The sequence below is a fragment of the Crinia signifera genome, chromosome 5, assembly GCF_055691185.1.
Source record: "Crinia signifera chromosome 5, ASM5569118v1, whole genome shotgun sequence".
Classification (NCBI taxonomy): domain Eukaryota; kingdom Metazoa; phylum Chordata; class Amphibia; order Anura; family Myobatrachidae; genus Crinia; species Crinia signifera.
In genome coordinates this window covers 315,383,347-315,405,581 of record NC_139221.1, presented here as the reverse complement: position 1 = coordinate 315,405,581, position 22,235 = coordinate 315,383,347, and the positions used below count along the sequence as shown (strand labels likewise).

General features: G+C 48.2%; 1 long non-coding RNA gene across 3 annotated transcripts in view; it reads right to left on the bottom strand.

The window, feature by feature from the left end:
* Positions 1-22,235, bottom strand: part of LOC146005564 (uncharacterized) — a 189,534-nt gene that overhangs the window by 150,345 nt on the left and 16,954 nt on the right. For all 3 annotated transcript variants that reach the window (XR_014444025.1, XR_014444026.1, XR_014444024.1), the window contains one exon: positions 10,984-11,135. This is a non-coding gene — a long non-coding RNA (uncharacterized LOC146005564). The remainder of the gene's footprint in view (positions 1-10,983; positions 11,136-22,235) is intronic.

Genomic DNA, 22,235 nt, shown 5'->3' with positions numbered 1-22,235 from the left:
TTCGATGACATCTGTTCGATAAATCAAATGATTGCATGCATATTTTATGTACCATGCACCGCGCTGTGCGGGGCCGGCAGAATCTCACATTGATAGAGATTATGTGCTGCACGTGTTTTTTACCACATGCGATCGCTCAAATGCAATCGGTGGGTGGTGGGAGCGCTTTTGGCGAGAGGGGGCCGGAGGGAGAGTTGCAGACGTCCGTCAGAGTAGCATAGCGCTGTGAAGGAGCGCTGGTGGGTGGCAGGAGAATTTGAAAAAACTGTTTCAAACACTGGGCGGCCCACTGACTGGCTGAGAGTGAGGCCTCTGATTGGCTGAGAGCTCTCTTAGCCAATCAGAGGGATGGCCAATGTTTAAAACAATTTTTTTAAATTCTGCCACTGCTGCTGACCCCTGCCTCCCGCCAGTGCTCCTTCACAGCGCTACGCTACTCCACCACCTACCCTCTTTCAGCATCCGATGTGGCATCGCAGATGGCATACGGCTTCGGGTGCTGGAAGAGGGCACTTTAGGCACTATAAGATGCGAATGAATGCGATGTCGAAACGCTTAAGATTGTATAAGTGTACGGGCACTGATTTTACTCAGTCATAATGGAAAACCCTAGCATTTTAGGCTGGCTAGCAGTGGCGGCTCCAGGGGTGGGGCTGCAGCACAAACTACCAGTGAGTCGGTTTGGAATGGCAGTTGGTGGCAGTGGGTGTGGCTCCCGTATCTGAATTTTGAACAGTGCTGCAGTTCCCCTTCTAGAGCCTCCACTGCTGGCTAGAGATGAAGGGGGTTATTCTAGTTCACTCTTTCTGACAAAATCCTTCTTAGATGGACAAAACCATGTGCACTGCAGGTGGGGCAGATGTTACTTGTGCAGAAAAAAATTGGATTTGGGTGGGATTTTACTTCAAAGTAAGATCTATATTGCAGTGTTAAAATAAAGCAGTCAGTGTTTACCCTGCACAGAAACAAAATAATTTACCCAAATCTAATTCTCTCTGCACATTTTACATCTGCCCCACCTGCAGCGCACATGGTTTTGCCCATCTAAGAAGGATTTTGTCAGAAAGAGTGAACTAGAATAAGGCCGATGGTCCGGAATCAGAAGATGGCAGGTGTTATCCATAGGAGGAAAAAGAGTTTTACAGAATAATCCTAAAAATACAGTGTCACCTATCACAGAAGCAAATGACAGGTGACTTTAAGCCCGAAGTTAAGTCATGACCTCTTGGTGTAATTGTCAATAGCAATGATATTGCAACTGAGCGGAGGGAAGAAGGAAGCAAACTGACCTTTTAGCCATAAAAAGGGAACAGCACTTACAAGCAACGCTGACTCGGCACGCCGCTGATAAATTGGGTCTGTCGCAAGAGGTACACAAGAGTTTAGCTTTGAAGAATGAATGATTTATCAACCAATCAATCAATCATCAGAGACTTTTTTTGAGCAGTCAATCTGAAGTCAGAGACAGTCTTGAGGACTGAGATAAGTTAGTTCCAGTGTAGATAAGCTATCCTAATAATACTACTACATTGTAACACTGTGCAAAGTCACATTTAAATGACTAGTTTGGGGATATATAATAGGATCATTGACTGGTAAATATAATTTGACGTGTAATAACTTCCTGGAACAGGTGCGGTTTTGGCGATACAGAACCAGCTTCAGAGATATCTGCAATGCTGATATTTCCAACGCTGGTTGATCATCTTTTGGCTGCGAATGTGTCTCAGTTGCGCTGCGCATGCACCAAAGTATATTACCGATGTTGCTCACAGTGGGAATTTATTCACAAAGTGATTGACAGTCAGGGAAAGGTTGGATGACATGCCGATGAATTCTCTTCTGACAGCGGCTGTCAGCTCTTCCAGGTGCCCACCGCCGCGCTGACACACCGCTGAGTTCTCTCTGCTGGTAACTGTCAGGTATTCCCACCAGCTAAACCCCCCCCTAGGGTGACCAACTCATCCCTTTAATCCGGGACACATATTAATTACACAGGTTCTGTGGCTGGCTTTCACCTGGTTTTAAACTGCCACACCTCAAGACTCCATTTCACCTGGTTTTAAACTGCCACAGAACCTGTGTAATTAATATGTGTCCCGGATTAAAGGGATGAGTTGGTCACCCTACCCCCCCCCCCCCCCCACCCCACGTAAATGCAGCTGGACTGCTCTTGCAAAGGGCTGGGGTTGGTTTTTCCCACCTTGGCAAACCCAGCCCTCTTGCTTGTATGAAATATTAACAGGAGATGCCAGGGAGGACCCTTTTAGTGGTCATCTTTATTTCAGCTCCTCAGGGGCGTGTTTATGCTGCTCTCCCCAGTGCTTCACCCTATTGGACAAACTTTTTTCATAGGTTTGTAAGTTATTTACTCACCAGTGGTGGGGACTGATTCAGCGGCAGGCTTGGCCTGCCATTGAGTGCTGCAAGAATATCACAGTAATGTCTCATTTGGAGTTTTGTAGTGCTTAAGTGGGTTGCTAACATTACAATAAATCAGGGTTGCCTACCCTACTGGAATGGTTGGGAGGGTCATGGAAATTGGGTCAACCTCCCGGCTCCCCAGAAAGGTAGGCAAGCCTCCTGGAATCCGGGCAGCCTCCAGCAACAGTGGGAGCAAATTATGTGAATTGCGTCACTGTAGCCCCGCCCCCCACGTGCAATGCTTGAAATACCGGCATTGCATGGCAGGGGCGGGGCCACGAGGCACAATCTTGTTGGTCATGCCCCCATACTGGTGATGCACCACCCGTACCGCCCACATCTCGCCCTGTCAATGGCTCCGCCCAGCCCTGCCTCAATGAACTGCCTGCCCTCTCCTGGAGAGGGAAGCCAGGAAGTAGGCAACTATGCAATAAGTGTGTCACAACGTGTTATAAATACATTAAATGGGCTGCTGATTTAAAATATAGGTGATAAAAAGCATAAATGTGCTGTTAGTTTGATTAGTTTGAAGCTGAGGTGTCACAAGAAGGTTTTATATATAGCATAAATGTGCTAGGCTACAACCCATTTACAAATTGGGGCGTGGCCTTGTGTGAGCCAGGCCATGCCCCTTTTTTTGCATGGGATCAGCTCTTGCAAGGCATGATGGAACTTGTAGTTTCACAACAGCTGGAGGGCTATAGTTTGGCTATCCCTGTAATGCCATATTTTAAATAACGGAGGGTTTTAGAAGCTTTTTCTGATATTTCGGGCTTGGTCAGTTCTTACGAATTCTCAACTGAATCCGTTCTGCTTCCGCGATAAAATGTAAAAGCAGGAGACGACTGATTATCATAGCCGCAGCATAGGAATAACTATATATCAGATTCATTTCCATGCAGAAGAAATGACTCTTAGATAGAACATCTAGAATATTCTGAGCACAAAAGCACAGTCTGTCCTTACGGTAACATTTTTATAGGTGAATTACAAGGTAGCGGCGCCTTGCAGCGGAGACGTTATAATAACGAGCAGCCCGAAGTCACCGTAATGATGGAACATTAGCGCTGGTCGGCTGCGATAGATGAATGGAAAACCGCTCAGAAGTATTTTGCGGACTCGGATCAGCCCGTGTATGCTGCTATCAAATTACCCAAGCTGTTAGTATGGAATAAACAGGGGGTGACGCATGGACAGCCGACACAGGGCAGCGTATCCGTCGCCTTCATAAGGAAATACACAATTTTTAGGTGTTTGATAAATTTGTAGACATTCATCGTGTCGACTTGGTAAGGTCAACATGGAGCACGCCAACATTGGCCATGTTGACTTTTTAAACTGTTGACATGGTTAGAATGTCAACACAGTTCCTGGTATTCAAGTGTTGACACACATGGCACGGCCTGCACCTACTATGTCCTACAATGACTACTGTGGAATCATGCGATGCTTCCGTTTATCGACATTCCGCCGGCATCAGCGTGTTCAATATCGACATGACACCAATGTCAACTTTGGCTGCCGACATTGTGTTGTCAACATTGTAAAAAGTGGAAATTGCGACTACATCGCTGTTTTTAGAGGGTTCTGTTTTTTTGTTTAACAGTCGTTTAATGCTCCAGTTCTCGGCTCAGTTATTCTGCACATAGATGATGTCACTGCAAAATTCAGGCTTATACGTCAAAGGGACAGACACCTGTCATGGAGGTTGAGGAGGTCTGTAGTGATCGTGTATCGGTCACAGAGTCGATGGAGCGATCTATCCGTGAGCAGACAAAACTGAAGGGGATGAGCTGGAAACAGCAGCTTCCACAGTAACTCTCAGCCCACTGGATATAGAAGCCAGGAATTTCTCCTACTGGTGTTAAGCGATAAGTCACCCATTATACAAGATGGGATGTGTTAAATAGCAGGATGGTGGGGACTTGACATATCCACCACAGGTCACTTTGTCTGAACACAGTTTTGCAATACTTTCGAATTTAACCCGTGCCCTGCAGCACCGACCGAATGAGGAACTTACATTAATATCCCCCCCAAATATAACAGAGTTGGTAGGGATCCCGCTGGAACGTCTATGAGCTATATATAGATATATTCTGTTGTAACAACTGTCAGAGACCTGTAATGGATTTACAACAGCCCTGGCGCAAGTCGAGGGGAAAGCGAACAGGCCATTAAATATGACGGGAAGGAGAATGTGGTGGAATATTTTCGCTTACAGATGACAAAAGACAGACCCTTGAAGCCCGGGGTCAGAGGATGATTGGTATGGACGGAGTCTGCCAGCGCCCGAGTGAGTTGAAGGTTCTAACACAAAACGCGTAGAATTCCGGGCTAGTGGTGTGCAAACTTCAGAGGCTTCAGGAAGAGGTGGGGATGAAAGGGTCGACAAACTGTCAACATGCACTAGGTCAAAATAAGGAAAAAAAAAGAGAATTAACAGTGCGTCAATCCTGAGCGCTCACCGTGGGCGTTTCCTGCGTAATGGGAACAGTCAGTTCTCAGAGTAATGTCCAGCAAGGTCCCTTGTATGGAGGTCCTGAGGTCACACCTGTCGACATAGACCCTCCAATCAGTGTAGTGCGTACCCACGGATGGCGCGATTCGCTCGCCATGCTTCAGACTGCCATTCCCAGTTGTAGTACATGTGGACTGTAAGGCATAAAATTCCCAAAAAAAACACATCGACCCTTTCATGTGTCAACCATCGACAAACGAGCGGAATGTTTGTCGTGCTTTCTAACCGGGTGTGGATCAAAAGGTCAACAGGGTCTAGGCTGACAATCTAGTTGACCCCAATAGGTCAACAAGGCACAAGATTGACATGGGCAAAGTGTCGACTTTAAAAAGATTGAAAATTGCAAAAAGGTCAACACAAGCAGAAGGAAACTTTACCATTCCCAATTGAAGTCCACATTAATCAGGGTTGCCGACTCTCCCGGAATGGCCGTGAGTCTCCCGAAAAATGGGACCCCCTCCCGGGCCCCCCGGAAGGGTGGGCAACCCTCCCGGATTCAGGGGGACACCCCTGCGCCCCGGATTGCGGCATTAAAATGCCACAATCCTCGGTCTCAGAGGAGGGGGCGGAGCTAAAATGACACAATCACGTCATTTTGGCCCCGTCCCCTCCACAGAGATCCGTGAATTCGGCAGTTTGACATCATGGGGGCGGGGCTTAGTGATGTCACACTTAAGCCCCGCCCCCCTGAGCGACTGCTGGAACTCTCCTCTCCAGGCTTCTCCCGGAGAGGACAATTATAAAGTCGGCAACTCTGACATTAATCGTAAAGCAAAAACACTCCAACAACAAAAACAATAAAAATTGTGCATGTATCGGCCATTGCCATGTTGACACTTTTCTTGTGTCAACATTTCCCCAATGTCGACTACATGGGGGTCGAGGGATCATCCGGATTCCATCTGACCTTCCAAGCATACCATATATTGTACACAATGGCCTTTGTTAAAAGGAAACAGGTTTTCCCTTTAAACACCCTTCTTTTTTTGAACACCTTTTAATAACACTTCAACTGTCAGTAGGGGGGTGGGGGGGTGGTAATACTATATGTAATAATTGTTTTATTGGCGCGCACCATATAATCTCTCGATTTGGCTGATTATAGGGTTACCTGCACAGGGCAGACTTTCCCTTTAACTCGCAGGCCAGGTGTTGCCGCAGGCAGTCGTAGAACACAGGAAAGTGCTAGGTAAGGCCGGCATCAGAGACACACAGCTGTTTATGGACAGCCCCAAGCCCTAGTACAGGAATGGCAAGTGCATTCCTCCTTTACAGATCAGCGCTGTGTAATGCAGCCTGCATTCTGACTGGGACAGCTGCTGGCTGTTCATGTCACAGTTGGGAAGCATCAGTCAGACCTGTAAAATGGGCTTCTGTTGCTGAACACCGCCATTGTGAGCACCTGAGGACACCCTCCACACACGGGAAACGTGTGCTTGTACTTGTCTGTCTATGCAATGCCCCATACCCCCACACACTGCTCTCCCGAGGGTGGGACGTCAGTGCAGCGCTGCTGCTTTATGGTCTAGCTTTGGCCTTTGAACACAATCTAAACCAAGCCCTTTGGCCCCATAAATAATACAGTAGTACTCACATTACTGAATGTTCGAATGTCATAAACGGCTGATTGAAGGCTACCGCCATGTCAACACATGTATGTGTCAGTACCGCAAAGTAACTCAGCTGGTGCGATCATATAGTACACGGCCGTATGCGGACGTTCTTTCCCTGACACGGTCGCATCTCATGCGACTGTGGCATTCTGCTGTGTCCCCACTCCCCGGAGGAAGTCCGATCTACACATGCGCACTGCAGGTTCCCTCCTGTTCACACCCCCTCCGCGCACACAGCGCTATGCAAAGCCGTCCTCAAAGCCGCTCATCTGCTGGTATAACCAGCCATTGGAAAGCCGCTGTTTCGAGCAACTTTCAGCTCAAAGTCGACCAGTGTGTATGGGCCTTTAGTGTCCACCTTTTCCTCGTGTCAACCGTTTTCCACTGTCAGCCTTGAACATGCGGGACTTTTTCCACTGTAAACCTATTGACGTCAACTCAATTTTGCACCCTAGAATACTGCACAAAGTTGGTTCTATTGGGCTAATTCAAGGTCAGATGGCATAAACTATCCAATCCGCATTATATCCTATTATGGCCTCTGCACGTGCGAGGGACGGATCCTGCAATCACAGCACAGAACATCGAATGCCTCTGTCTGATTGACAGCCAGAGGTGTTTGTGGGGCGTGCTGGGGTGGATGGCATTTTCCAAGGAGTGGGCAGGCCAAGGAATGCACGCAGGACGCAGTTTCTTGGCCTCACAAGCCGGGCTGTGACAGGCAGCATGAGTAAGGTTAGACTTAATCCGGCAGGCAGGGGGCGGTATGCAGGCAGGGGGCAGTATGCAGGCAGGGGGAGGTATGCAGGCAGGGGAGGTATGCAGCCATGGGGCAGTATGCAGGCAGGGGACGGTATGCAGGCAGGGGGAGGTATGCAGGCAGGGGGAGCTATGCAGCCATGGGGCGGTATGCAGGCAGGGGAGGTATGCAGGCAGGGGGAGGTATGCAGCCATGGGGCAGTATGCAGGCAGGGGACGGTATGCAGACAGGGGGAGGTATGCAGGCAGGGGGAGCTATGCAGCCAGGGGCGGTATGCAGGCAGGGGGAGGTATGCAGGCATGGGGGCGGTATGCAGGCATGGGGGCGGTATGGAGGCAGGGGGCGGTATGGAGGCATGGGGCGGTATGCAGGCAGGGGGCGGTATGCAGGCAGGGGGCGGTATGCAGCCATGGGGCGGTATGCAGGCAGGGGTGGTATGCAGGCATGGGGCGGTATGCAGGCAGGGGGAGGTATGCAGGCATGGGGCGGTATGCAGGCATGGGGCGGTATGCAGGCAGGGGGTGGTATGCAGGCATGGGGGCGGTATGCAGGCAGGGGGCGGTATGCAGGCAGGGGGTGGTATGCAGGCAGGGGAGGTATGCAGGCATGGGGGCGGTATGCAGGCATGGGGGCGGTATGGAGGCAGGGGGGTGGTATGGAGGCATGGGGCGGTATGCAGGCAGAGGGCGGTATGCAGGCAGGGGGCGGTATGCAGGCATGGGGCGGTATGCAGGCAGGGGATAGTATGCAGGCATGGGGCGGTATGCAGGCATGGAGCGGTATGCAGGCAGGGGGAGGTATGCAGGCACGGGACGGTATGCAGGCATGGGGGCGGTATGGAGGCAGGGGGGTGGTATGGAGGCAGGGGGGTGGTATGGAGGCAGGGGGCGGTATGCAGGCAGGGGGCGGTATGCAGGCAGGAGGCGGTATGCAGGCAGGGGGTGGTATGCAGGCAGGGAGCAGTATGCAGGCAGGGGGTGGTATGCAGGCAGGGAGCAGTATGCAGGCAGGGGTGGTATGCAGGCAGGGAGCGGTATGCAGGCAGGGGGAGGTATGCAGGCAGGGGGAGGTATGCAGGCAGGGGGCAGGGGGAGGTATGCAGGCAGGGGGAGGTATGCAGGCAGGGGGCGGTATGCAGGCATGGGGGCGGTATGCAGACAGGGGGAGGTATGCAGGCAGGGGGAGGTATGCAGGCAGGGGGGGCGGTATGCAGGCAGGGGGTGTATGCAGGCAGGGAGCGGTATGCAGGCAGGGGGAGGGTATGCAGGCAGGGGGAGGTATGCAGGCAGGGGGAGGTATGCAGGCAGGGGGCGGTATGCAGGCATGGGGGCGGTATGCAGACAGGGGGAGGTATGCAGGCAGGGGGAGGTATGCAGGCAGGGGGGGCGGTATGCAGGCAGGGGGTGGTATGCAGGCAGGGGAGCGGTATGCAGGCAGGGGGAGGTATGCAGGCAGGGGGAGGTATGCAGGCAGGGGGAGGTATGCAGGCAGGGGGAGGTATGCAGGCAGGGGGCGGTATGCAGGCATGGGGGCGGTATGCAGACAGGGGGAGGTATGCAGGCAGGGGGAGGTATGCAGGCAGGGGGCGGTTTGCAGGCAGGGGGCGGTATGCAGGCAGGGGGAGGTATGCAGGCAGGGGGGAGGTATGCAGGCAGGGGGCGGTATGCAGGCAGGGGGCAGTATGCAGTCACAGGGCGGTATGCAGGCAGGGGGCGGTATGCCCCCGCCTCCTGGCGTTGCATTTCTGCTCCGAGCAAATTATCATATGTGATCCAAGCTGAATCACACCCTATGTATACATTATCTGTGCCCTAATTTCCCTGTATTGCAGCTTCTCAGTTGGATACTTTTCCAGTTAAGCTGTTGCAAAACTTTAGTTATATTAAGCTTGAGGAAGCTCAGTACATAGTGATACAAATCACCAACTTTGTTACGGAAACAAAAATAGCAAACTAACGATTATAATTTTTTCTGCAGAGTTCTCTAAAAAGTGCAACGGTAACACACAGTTTGGTGTCAGGAGCAAGATCTACGGACGGGTTAAGGGGGAGGGTCCGACCACGCCTGGTGGGTTTTAACACGAAAAGCCTTAAATTGTGTCAGACATTAACACATCGCTGTCTGGATTTGACCAGTGCAGGTTCTCTTTAAAGAGGCGAGTTGCTGAGGAAGTTGCGATGGCCTCGGTGGGTGTCTCTGGACACTTGCGGGCAGCTGCTACACTTGCGTTACCTTGCAGTTCCAGCACGCTCTGTCTACATCGCGACTACAATCTCTCAATCTGGACCAAGGATGTTTTAAAGGGACAATTAACCTGAAAATCGTTTTTTGCCCCATCGGCAGCTGCCTGACACAAATCTACGGGAATGCTGAATAGCCAGACGGAGGCTGGAGAAGTTGCTGGCTTTTGTACCCTGGCTCCTGACTGCTAAACACTACACATAGCAATGTGGAAAATGCATAAAAGCTGATGAGAAATGTAAATCTCCGGTTCCAATCCGCTTAGGGCTGGACACTTTGCCACCCCACATGCTGGATTTTCACACGCAGAAATCTATGGAATTTCACAAGTTCTAAAAGGGACTCTCTTAATAGAGATTATGTCCCGGGTGAGGGCCTGGTATAGACTTCACTCCAATGTGGTTGTAGGGAAGGCACAAAAGAGGTGCCGAGTTCCAACCTACCGCTCCTGCTAATAAGCCCGGCACATGCATGTAATTTTGGAAGTCAATCCCGGGAATCTGGATTGAAAAATGCTAAATCTCGGGATTCCCTAATTAAAAAAACGGCCTTTCAAATTTACTTACATGGACAGGTGAGGCCATGAGCCGGGTGGGGGGGGGGGGGGGGGGGGGGGTGTCGTTAGCCTAGCGGTGCGAAAGAGAGCCAAGCAGGCACGCAATGTGGCTGGGAGCTGGGTGGGAGCCAAGCGGAGCGGTAGAGTATGAGGCGGACAGGAGGTGCGGCTGTGCGGCCTGAGCAGCATGACCTCTGACCTGTAAATTGTGGCACAATCCTCCCAACTTTTGTCAGACTACAATTGGGATCTGGCACACCAAAGACATGGCTTCGCCAAAAAGGAGGGCGGAGTTATCAAGTAGATGCTCCCCTGTTCATAGCAGCGGTGATCTCTGGCTCCCCCCTCGCCCCTACCCACAGGACACTGCCATGTGCTAGATGGACTGTCTCCAAAAATAGCAGGACTGTTCCGCTGTAACCGGGACACTTGGAAGGTATGGTGTCCTTATAGGTTATTACTCCAATGTGCATGCGGCCAGGCATGTCCAAACTGTTGTGAAACTACAAGTCCCATCATGCCTTGCCAAAGTTTTGCTAAATGCTAAAACTATGGCAAGGCATGCTGGGATGTGTAGTTTCGCAATAGCTGGAGGGCCACAGTTTGGACATGCCTGCTTTAGAGCGTCACACTGGGCAAGGCTCTATGTAACAAGCCAGCGCACAACCTAAGTTCTCTTTATATAGAGCATAGCTTAGAACCACGAGGTTCCTGTTTATAGCTCAATAATAGGTTGGTTCCGAGCAGTGGTCCAATTCCTATATCGCCGTAGACAGACGATGGGATTATATAGGGTGTATATGATCACATACAAATATGCATCTTTCAGCAGCATTCATGTGGATTTTATGTTAAATGTTTTACGTACCGGCCGGGTGGTGGAAAAACCGGAGGAATTGGGAGGCCATAAACAAATCCTGATATTCTCCCAGAGACACGGGTGACGGACAGACCCTGCTAATCCACTCAGCATGTACAAGCTGTCAGTCCAGTTTAGCACCAACCATTGAACACAGCAAACTGAAAAATATAAATAAGATTTACAGATGTTACTGGATGCAACCTACACACAAGAGGAAGGGGGGCAGAGACAGGCAGTGATACACACATGGGGGGTTATTCTGGTTAATTCCCCCCCCCCCCGGGGGCGCAGTAGACTTGGGCATTGTGCTAGTCTACTGCACATGTGCAGGTCTCCGGGAACATGGTGCCCACGCCACGTTTCCGAGGACACCGGCAGCCATTTTCCCCCTAATTCTTCCGCTGTGCTGCTGGTGCCAGACGGACGGAGGGATGAGTAGGGTTAAATGGATGGTTATAGATACACCAGTGAATAGGTGTGACAAATAACCAGACAGGGATATACAGCCATACTTCACTGGATTGCCTGATACCCACCCGAACTCAGCAACTAAGCAGTGAGAGGCTGGATCAGTACCTATATGGGAGACCAATAGGGAATATCCGGTGCTGTATCTAGCAACTGGGACAGTACGTCTGCCACTACCGTAAGGGTGCAGTTGCAACATCCTTTTATTCATTTTCTCCCTATTCTCTCATTGTCCGATTCAACTGCGCCGACAACACAGTGTAAGACCTAGTGGTGGTGGGATGTGTCCAGTGTTATAAATGTTTGCCATCCACTAATTACCAGATTATATATAAATAAGGTTATTTGGCAAACATTGTCTAAATTATTTTTTCACAAAAATTATCCGAAAGTGATTAGCCGAAAATCGCCAGGATACATTTATACGTAGACTTTAAAGTTATTCACAAGGTGTGTCTACATTAGTTCTAAACGCAACCAATTTTAGTAAAGTTTACCATTAAAAGTTATATTTTATTTATTATCATTTAACAATCGTTCATCTATATGATTACTTTATAAGAGTGCCCCAAAACACCTTACCGGTTCCCTTTAGTCTTTCTTCCTAGACTATTCCTTTCAGTGTATGTTCTGAACTTTCTTTGGGTGTACCACCAACCAGCAATTGCCAATCAGGTTTCCCCTGAGCAGCCATCTCTTATGTAGTTCCTTATCAATTATTACCCCTGATTCTGTAAGATAAATATTTACCTAGCCTGTGCCAACTCACCCCCTAACTAAACCCAATCACTTTTCCTCACTGTGGGCCTCATTCAGACCTGCTCACTAGACTGCGTATATTCGCTGTCTAGCAGGCAGGTAAACACCACCCCACCCCCGCTGAACGTCCCCCCTCCACAGCACGCAAGCAGATGAGTCTGCTTACACATCTGCGCACCTACAAGGAGGAGAAAAAATTTGATTCAGGACTCCATCGGATGCTTTTTCCACGGTCAGTAAAGACAAGATAGACTTTTAAGCATTCGGCCACCGTCGCAGACATTACTGTTATGTTGTTCCATCCTTCTGACGGGCTGCTCATTAGTATTTCATATTCATTGACTTACAGCATCAGTTCACATGTGGTATGAATCCCAGTTTGTGTTTTTAAACTGTTTCTCCTGCGAAGCAATGCAGAGTAAATAGAAGACAACACTATTGCATTACTTTAATACAGTGGTTCCCAAACTGTGTGCCGTGGCTCCCTGGGGTGCCTCGGAACACATGCAGGGGTGCCCTGGGTTGGTGGTTAAGGACCAACTCAAATTATTTATGGTTAATTAATTATGAGCAAGACCAGTGCTGGTGGCTGCCAATCATAGAATGTTACAAACAGAAGCAAATCCTGCCCTAACCCACATAACTAACCCTAAGAATCACATATAAACCAAATTGAATTAATTTTTGGGGGGCCTAGGGGTGCCGTGAAAAAAATTCTGATACTCTAGGGTGCCGTGATTCAAAAAAGATTGGGAACCCCTGCTTTAATATGTTTGGATAAAACCTACTTGGAGAGTCTGCAGCTCAAAGCGAATATTTTCCACCACTCAAACCAGCCCATAAAACACACACACGCTGAGAGTGGGGGGATGCCAGGAACATCAGGCCGGGAATGCTGGATTCCTGGTGCACCCACACAATACTGTGCTGTGATAAGCGAAAACGGCGTTACCCTGTAACACCACTGGCTGGACGTGGGCACCACGCTCACACGTAGTCCGGGGCTAAATAGGGATAGGGAATGTCAGGACTGCCAACGTGAAAGCTTGTTTTAACTGTTTGTTCCTCTGTGTAACATAAAAGGGCAACCGATGCTAAATCGGGGGCCAATTCAGAGCTGATCACTCAGGTCCGAATTCGTCCCCGGAAGCAAACGGCTCACTCGCAGGGGCAGGCGAGGATGAGGAAAAAGTGAACACTGGGGGTCCCCCTGCAGAGGCAGGTGTGGGAATCCTTGACATCACATGACCTCAACGCCCGCCCCCTTTTCGGCCATCTCTGAACGGAGGAAAAAATCATTTGAAGAGTGACCATTGAATGACATTTCCTCCGTGTGGCCGCGTGTGTGGGGATGTGTAAGCGTACATATCCCCTTTCATACAAATGCAGGGATTCGTGCGGCAGGGGGCGGGCATTCGGAAAGGCATTAGGAAATGAGGGATAGATGTATGAAGCAGTGGTAATGGAGAAGTGATAAAGTGCCTGGTACTTTATCACCGGCCAATCAGCTCCTGGATAAATCTAGTAATATCGCCGGTCAGGGCCAGTGTTCCTTCCGGAGAACGCTGGCCCTGACAGATCGCTCAGCAAACAGCGCTGACACATCTCTGTGTGCTGAGCGATCTTGCTGAGCGTACTGAGCGATCTAGAATCGCTTAGAACGCTTCAGCATATTTCCCCGCGGGAGAATAGAAAAAATCCTATTCAAAATACCGGGCGGCCGCTGATTGGCTGAGAGGTCAGCCAATCCGGGTTACATGTGAAAAATCACATCCGCAATCCCTGAGTTCCGGGGGAGATCAGGGAAAATCAGGGCCGACTCGTCCTTAAGACAAGTCGGCCTAATGTATGGGGGGCCTATACCCTGTGTCTATCACCCGCTCATTAGTTACAGCTAACAAGCTTTCTTTTTGACGTTTACTGCAGTTATCGTGGTTATTGGTGTAATGATCCTGCTGTGGTTGTGATATATATCTGCAGACTCTTTCCTCGTATCCTCGCCATGAGCCCACACTGGGATTAGAGTGGCTAGGAGCAGGGTCACAGAACCACACGATTAGTGACTGAATGAACCCAGGGAAAGACGTTGTGTAAAGTTATTTACACAACATCCTTCCCTGGGTTCATTCAGTCACTAATCCCACATATTTTACATGTGAAGTGAGGGAGGCGGAATATCTGATGCTATCAGTGCGAGTCACTTGTGCAAACCAGTCAATAGAGGGAGGGGGAGGGAGATAGGATCTGTGAAGGGTCAATACTAGAACCATACTAGGGCCAGTCAAGGGATCATTAGCTTTATCTGCTGATTATTTTGCTCTTCAAACTAATTAGACACCTCCAAGTATTTGCTTTAGGGTAGCCCTTAATCTGGGTAATAGGTGGCTGGGAGTGGTCTATTTATATGGGGCTTATGTCCCCATGTTCTCACCTGATAAGGACAGGTTGGACTTCAGAACAGTAACGTAATAGGATATTACCTGTGTACAGTTCTACACAAGATGCCATCTATAAGGTGGGACTGATATACAGTCTGGCCGGCACCGTGTAATATTGGCAGGGAAGCTACTTATCAGGATAGATAGATAGATAGATAGATAGATAGATAGATAGATAGATAGATAGATAGATAGATAGATAGATTTAGCAGTACGGATGGTGTAGTGGTTAGCATTACTGCCTCACAGCACCGAGGTCATGGGTTCCATTCCCACTGTGCGGAGTTTGTATATTCTCCCTGTGCTTGGGTGGGTTTCCTCCGGGTACTCCGGTGTCCTCCCACAATCCAAAGTCTATAATGGTAGATTTTGGATTGTAATTTGCCACTTTAGTATGGGTAGGTCTTCTGTGTGAAAGGGACAAGGCGGGATGAAAATACCGGGGTCCTCGACCAGGATTGACCCTTTCACATAAAAAAGGACCCGCGTTGAACGGCAAATTACCGGGTAGAAATGTTTAACCCAGTAATTAGCTTTTCTGTGTGAAAGGGGTATCACTGAGCAAGAGTTATCCACACAAACACAATGATAACAGATAATGAGAATGTATCTCTACAAGTTTTCATACCCCCCCCCCTCCCGTCAGTTATCAGCAATCTGCCAAAGCATGCTGGGTCTTGTAGTACCTCTATTCACAGCCTATCAAAGAATATCTAATACCACTAGGACAACACCCTATTTCCCTTCACACTTTCAGACTCACAACTTTGGGTAGACAAGAATTAGGTTGCCAGTCACTCTGTCGACCACTATTGCTCGATATGGTCATTGTTGACACATGAAAAGACCGTCGTCAGTTTTTCAGGATTTTTTCAGTTTTGAAAATTTTTTCATACTATATCATTCGTTTGAACTACGACTGGGAATGGAAAAGTGTCCCAAAGCATGATGAGTCAAGCGAGGGTACGCAGCACTCTAATTGGGGGGGTCCAATTTCTCGGATCTATAAACGGACACCTAGAAAACAGTGAAAAAAACTCATCTTTGTGCATTTCGACATTTTTGGGTCGACAGACAATGTCGGCCTGTTTACTGTCGACTCTATGATTCACACCCATTTGCAACACTGTTTTATTTTTCCCTTTCAAATGACCATAATTGTCCTGGACAAAGGTCCTGGACAAAGACAAAAACGTTAGTGGTTTCTTATAAAATCTAATAGAAAGGCTGAAATGTATGAACGCCCCCTTCGTCCATATTAAACCAGTTTACTGTGTGGAATAATACACGGGAATGTCTAAATTATTACCGTTTACATAGGCAAAACTACCGACATTCGGAGGCTTAAAAATAAACATCGCATGCCCCGTGTGTATCGATCATCACACAGCAGCTTAAGTCCTGAATCAGGCCCTGGATGAACAGCGCTCTAGTTTTTATCCGTGTGCCTAGTAGTGCACAAATCAGGGTTAAAAATCGAATGCTTAAAGCGAAAAAATCCCTTTAAATCCAGGAGTATGTGGTTACTGGAACTTTGGCTGCAGTTACCATGGTAACAGTGGGATCTGTAACACTGCGATGTATCACACGTACAGACTGCCCGTCTCCACTTACACCTCTAACAATATAAATGGTGTATTGGGCAGCAGCATTTACCGGCACGGAATCCTCGACGATGGACGGAATCCGGCCAGCAATCTGCTCACAGAGGCGCTGCGGCACAGTGGGGAGCGAATCTGGCAATTACTCATATGCTGCTGTAGCCAAAATGATGAAGTGTGGCAGTCCCGTTTCCAAGGCGCTCTGCGGCGGGGAATGACTTCCCTAAGCCCCTGCCCTTCCAATGCTGCTGGAAGCGTCGGTGAACGGGCTGGAAAATGGGGAGCCGAACAGTAGGTAGAATTAATAACTTGGCCTCATACAAGGAAAAATAAACAGTCCTATTTTCCCGTTCATTCCCTGAACAGCTATTGAAATCCGAAAGAGGAGCGGAGTACAGCTGTCGCTGGTTGGAGGACTGGCGCAGTTGTGTGGCGCCTGGAGGAGAGGGGGTCCAACGGCTTGCGTGTACTGGCCGAGTGCTGAGACTGATGGTCGCCATGAAGGTTTGATGCTGTGTGCTGCATGATAACCGCTTCTGCCATCACCATGCAATGTGGCCACATGAATTTTTCACGTTTTTTTTTTGCTGCCGAATGTCACAAGGGTCGCCGTGCACACTGTATATGTGCACTGTCCCCTCGCTATGCCAGGCAGGCTATTATAATCTCACTCTATGTCCACTTGAATAATAAAGTATGAACCAAGTCGACCTGTAACATTCGGCACCAAAAAAAAGAAAAAAAACGTGAAAAACTTGTGTGGACCATGTGACTGGCGACCACACTCCCATCGCTCTAACGCTGGCGTCTAACTTCCGATTCACTCGATCTAGACGCGGTCGACTATCCTAGATGGGTTTGACTTAGAGTGGATCCGTCGACCGGATACCAGCGAAAACGGCCATCTGCAAAGAAAAGGAGATGAGCAACTGGATCTCGCTCAAACTCCCAACATGTGACGTACAGTATATATATATATATATATATATATATATATATATATATATATATATATATATATATATATATATATATATATATATATATATATGTAAAAAAGCTCTGTTATTTGCCATTGTCCGTTATTACCTGCAAGTCAGGTTACCTGAATCCAGCACAATCACAGCTGCTGATAGATTTTGCACCTACTAGGGCTGAAGAGATGGATTCAACAGACAAGTGTGAGTGTGTACAGCCACAGGTGTGTGCTCTGAGCGGATTACACAAATGTGCCACCGTTCTCTGTACGCACCCCATTCACAAGCGGTTATATTTCTCAGTGGTTCCGCCCATTCGGCACCTGACCATGAATGAGGTGGCTGTCGGTATCCGTCAGGAGCCGTAATGAGCGAGCTCATTGGTCGGTGGTCCTCTTTAATACACTGACAAATGAAACCCAAAAGGCTGCTTTGAGAGTCCGCAGTTCCGTGCAACTCTGCACAATGTGATATTTCAAAACAAGTTTCATTTATTACATGATCAATTCCCACCTGTAACATGGCTGAGCTCACTGGTTAGAAGCTTATTTCTCTCCACTACAAGGCTTTCTACATCTTCCCCAAGTGAGAATGCGGGTCCAAATTTGGCCTCGTTTTTCGATGGTGGATGGGGGTCTGTCCATGTGCAAATATGCAGATTTTTAGTCACTATTTGTTACCCACGCACTCATTCGATAATCACTCGATTTTAAAATCCTCTTATTAGCGAATGAATCACAATATATGCACCGAACAGACACGTGTACACATTTTCCACCGAAATAAATGAGCCCTAGAACAGCTCTTCATATTAAAAGTAGGTCATCTCTCCGCAAGCAGTATGTCACACAATGTAATACACCTCCATATCCTCCTGTGCAACAAATTACAGTGCAAAACTCAAATATTTTATACTAGTAACTCTGAAAATACATTTATACTGTGTATTCATTCTATCACCCGTATCGCATCACATGAGACTGCGTTTTGTCATTTTTTAAGGGGGGGTAATTCAATTGTTTTACATGCCAAGAGAATTAATGGGGCCCCTGACAGAGCATTGGGTAAGAATGCCATTGACGCACACAGCCTCCTGGGGTGGGGGAGCAGAGATGTGGGAAAAGCCTGTGATTTGGGCGGGCAACAAGCGCTAACTGGGGTGTTAGGTGTGACCACTTCACCCGGCTAAACCCTGACTTTTTAGGCACGAAAATTGGGAGCTCATTATTTAGTGCATAAAAAAAAAAAAAAAAAAAACTCCCCTACTAATGGGGGCATTCAATCTCCCGCAGCCATCTCCCGATCGGGGAGATGGCAGTGGGGCTCTATTCAATGCTGTCTTTCTCAACAGCATTGAACAGGGGAACGAGCTCAACTTCACAAGCTCCCGGCTGTATCTCGCCTCTTCCCGGCTCCAGCTCCCGGCCATGCCCCCTTCTCGTTCCGCTGCAGGCGGGACATTGAGTCCCGCCTGCTAATTCTCGGTCGAGCAAACCGAGAATGGGACAGGGTCACGGCTGTTGGCCCAAGATTGAATACCCCCCTAAGTATCATCTATATATATATGTCTAGCGTCTGTGGGGTAGATTTATTAAGCTCGGTGAAGTGATAAAGTGTCTGGTTTTTATCACCGTCCAATCAGCTCCTACCTGTCATTTTTCAAACCAAGCCTGTAACGTCACAGGTAGGAGCTGATTGGCTGGCGATAAAAAACAGACACTTTATCACTTCACTGAGCTTAATAAATCTGCCTCTGTGTGTCTCCAAAACACTGCTGCTGTTGGCAGCGAGTGAAACTACATCTCTTTCTCTCTCACACATGCACAGAGGCAATCACAAGGTAGCAGACTAGCTTTCAAAGCATTTGCTTCAAGTGGGCTTACTAGTTTAACATATTTATTGATGGAAAGGATTAAATTAATTCCTATGCAGTATTTTTACAGCAATCACTAAGTCAGTGCTTGTCAGCCATTACTATGCACTGTTAGGGGTTACCATGGTAACCTCCGTAGTTACACTAGGCTCTGCGGGAAAGGAGAGCGTCTGCTTTGAGCTGGGTAAGCACCTGAGGGGTGGATGAGCTGAAGTCAGGCATGGCCCAACTATGGCCCTCCAGCTGTTGTGAAACTACAAGTCCCATCATGCCTTGCCACAGTTTTGCTATTAGGGAATGCTAAAACTATGGCAAGGCATGCTGGGATGTGTAGTTTCACAACAGCTGGAGAGCCACATTTTGGCCATGCCTGGCTTAAGTGTATACCGCATGGGTCTTCAAACTGTGGCCCTCCAGATGTTGTGGAACTACATGTCCCAGCATGCCCTGACAGTTTTGGTATGCTCTTATAGGAAAAAATGTGGCAATGCATGTTGGAACATGTAGTTTCACAACATCTGGAGGGCCACAGTTTGAAGACCCATGGTATACCCACTTACCAGTCATCCGCCTGATGACATATGTAAAAGCACAAATGGGCGTGCTTTTAAATATGCCCACCAAGTTGTGATGTCAGCCATTGGCAGTCCCTTCAACCAAGATGAATTTTTCACCCCACAGATACAGTTTTACTGTGTCAGTCTCAACATAATTTACTCTGTGCTGAGGGGAGACCCTGTTCCTTTCACCATATAACTATCAGATGCTAGCAGCTAGATTAACCTAAACTTCCCACCAAATCACGGCACTGCCACTGCTCCATGTAGCACGGCCCTCGCCAACACAATTGCACAAGTGGACAGGTCACTGCCTCCCACAAGCGCAAACCGCTTCTCCTGAAACACTCTGTGCTGCTGTCACCATTCTCTCAATTTTTTCCAAACTAAAAAGATAAATGTGCAGTCATATAAAAATGAATAGCACAGATGCTATGAGAAATGCACACAAGAAAACGGCTCTCTCAAGTTTCCCATGCAGGGGGGTGATGTCCCAAACCTTGGAGAGAAATACAGTGGAGTAGTTGCCCATAGCAACCAGTCAGTCTATAAGTACCCTTTCTAAAACTGCAGTGGATAAAGGATGGATAAAAACTGACTGGTTAGTATGGTCAACTTCTCATTAACTTTTTAGTAGGTTTAATCCATCTCCCCTACACAGTGAGTAATTCATCTTACGGAGGAGTCTCAGACACCTGTTGGATGAGCCGTTCAGACAATGGGCCAGATGCACTAAGCTTCAAAAAGTGATTTATACCCCTTTTCCATCTACAAGCCGGGTCGCACCTGGGATTTTGTACCCGGCTACAACCTGGTGCGACCTGGCTTGCGAACCCTTTCACACTAGAGTCCCCACCCGGCATAATGCCGGGCGGGTGATGTCATCGGGAGGTGGGGTCGGGCAGGCACTGGGAGATGAGAGCAGCACCGGCTTTTGCACTGTAGTGAACAGGACCCGGGTCGCATCGACCTTGGTTATCCGTTTACAGTATACAGTGACCCAGGTTCAACCCTGGTCGCTACCTGGGTAGAAATGCAGGGTCTCACGATCTGGGTTATTTCAACAGGGAGCATTTCCACCTGCTAAAATCCTGGGATTTGCGCACTCCCGTGCAGTGGAAAAATGGTAAAAGTGGGGAGTGTTAAACAACAGCCAATCAGCTCCTACCTGTCATTTTTAAAACACAGTCTGTAGCGTGACAGGTAGGAGCTGATTGGCTGGCTGTTTATCACTCTCCATTTTATCATTTTTTGAGGCCCGATAGCCCTTCAGATAATCCAGCTTTATAAAGAGTGCACAATGCACCCGCATTGGAACCACAATATATTTACTTTTTATCTATTATAACTATGAATAGCTGATGAAATATTGAGAGGAAACAATATAGAAATATATATCTAGGGCTTGTTGCTATGGGCAACCAATCAGATACTATCTTCTAGAGCAGTGATGGCTAACCTTGACACCAGCTGTTGTTGAACTACACATCCCAGCATGCCCTGCATCAGTTTTACCATGGCCAAATAGTAAAACTGTAGCGGGGCATGCTGGGATGTGTAGTTCAACAACAGCTGGAGTGTCAAGGTTAGCCATCACTGTTCTAGAAGATGCTGATTGGTTGCTATGGGCCCCATCCTGTGATCACCTGGAAACATCGGCAATCCCCGAATGGGTTTATTGTTCTATAACACACGTTCAGTAAAGAGACAGATCACTGGAAAATGGCTGCAGTCGGGCACATGCCAAAGACACCAAGCTATATATAATTACCCGAACCGCCTGACAACACCAATAACGTCTGCACTTTTCACTGTATCACACAAAACAACGACCGGACACACGGTATCACGCCAGGAAAACATGTGCTGGATTCCGAAGACACCAGATGCATCTCCTTGCTCCCCCCCAGCACCTACCATGTGCTGCCCAAGCCTGCATGCAGCGAGGCCCAGCTACGGTCCCGCGTGGACCCCTGGATGGGATTTGTTGCCAGATACTGAGAAATGAACTCGATACATCGAAAATAAACTTCTCTGTGATCCGTGGAGATAGCAGATAAACCTGTGTTTGCTTAGAGACAGAAAATCTGATCTCATGCACGTGGCCGACTGTATCACTGTCCATACAGTATAGACACCCGACGTTATATAAGACAAAGACACAGGCACAGATTTGCAAGAACGGGATTCTAAGGGATCACTGTATAAAAGGACTAGTCATTAAGATGCCGACAGACCACCCTATACATAGACCGTATCGAAAATACAGAACGTCACACTAAATATACTGCAACAATAAAAAAAAACGGTGACTCAACCCACCAGCAAGGGGCTTATTAACGGCGACATAAGTGTGCGATACAAGGTGCATTGTGATATCGGATTAGCCGCACAGGGTACTAGGATTGGCAAGCAGGGACTCTGCAACATGTGCTGCTTATGCAATGCTGCAGCCCCAGCAGAATGTGTATACTGTACACAGCAGATATAGAAAGCAAGTGCTTTTCCGATCAAAACTTTTACTTTCAATATCAATAATCATAGCCGCAGCCGTATCGTAATAACAAATACACCATAGCAGCAGA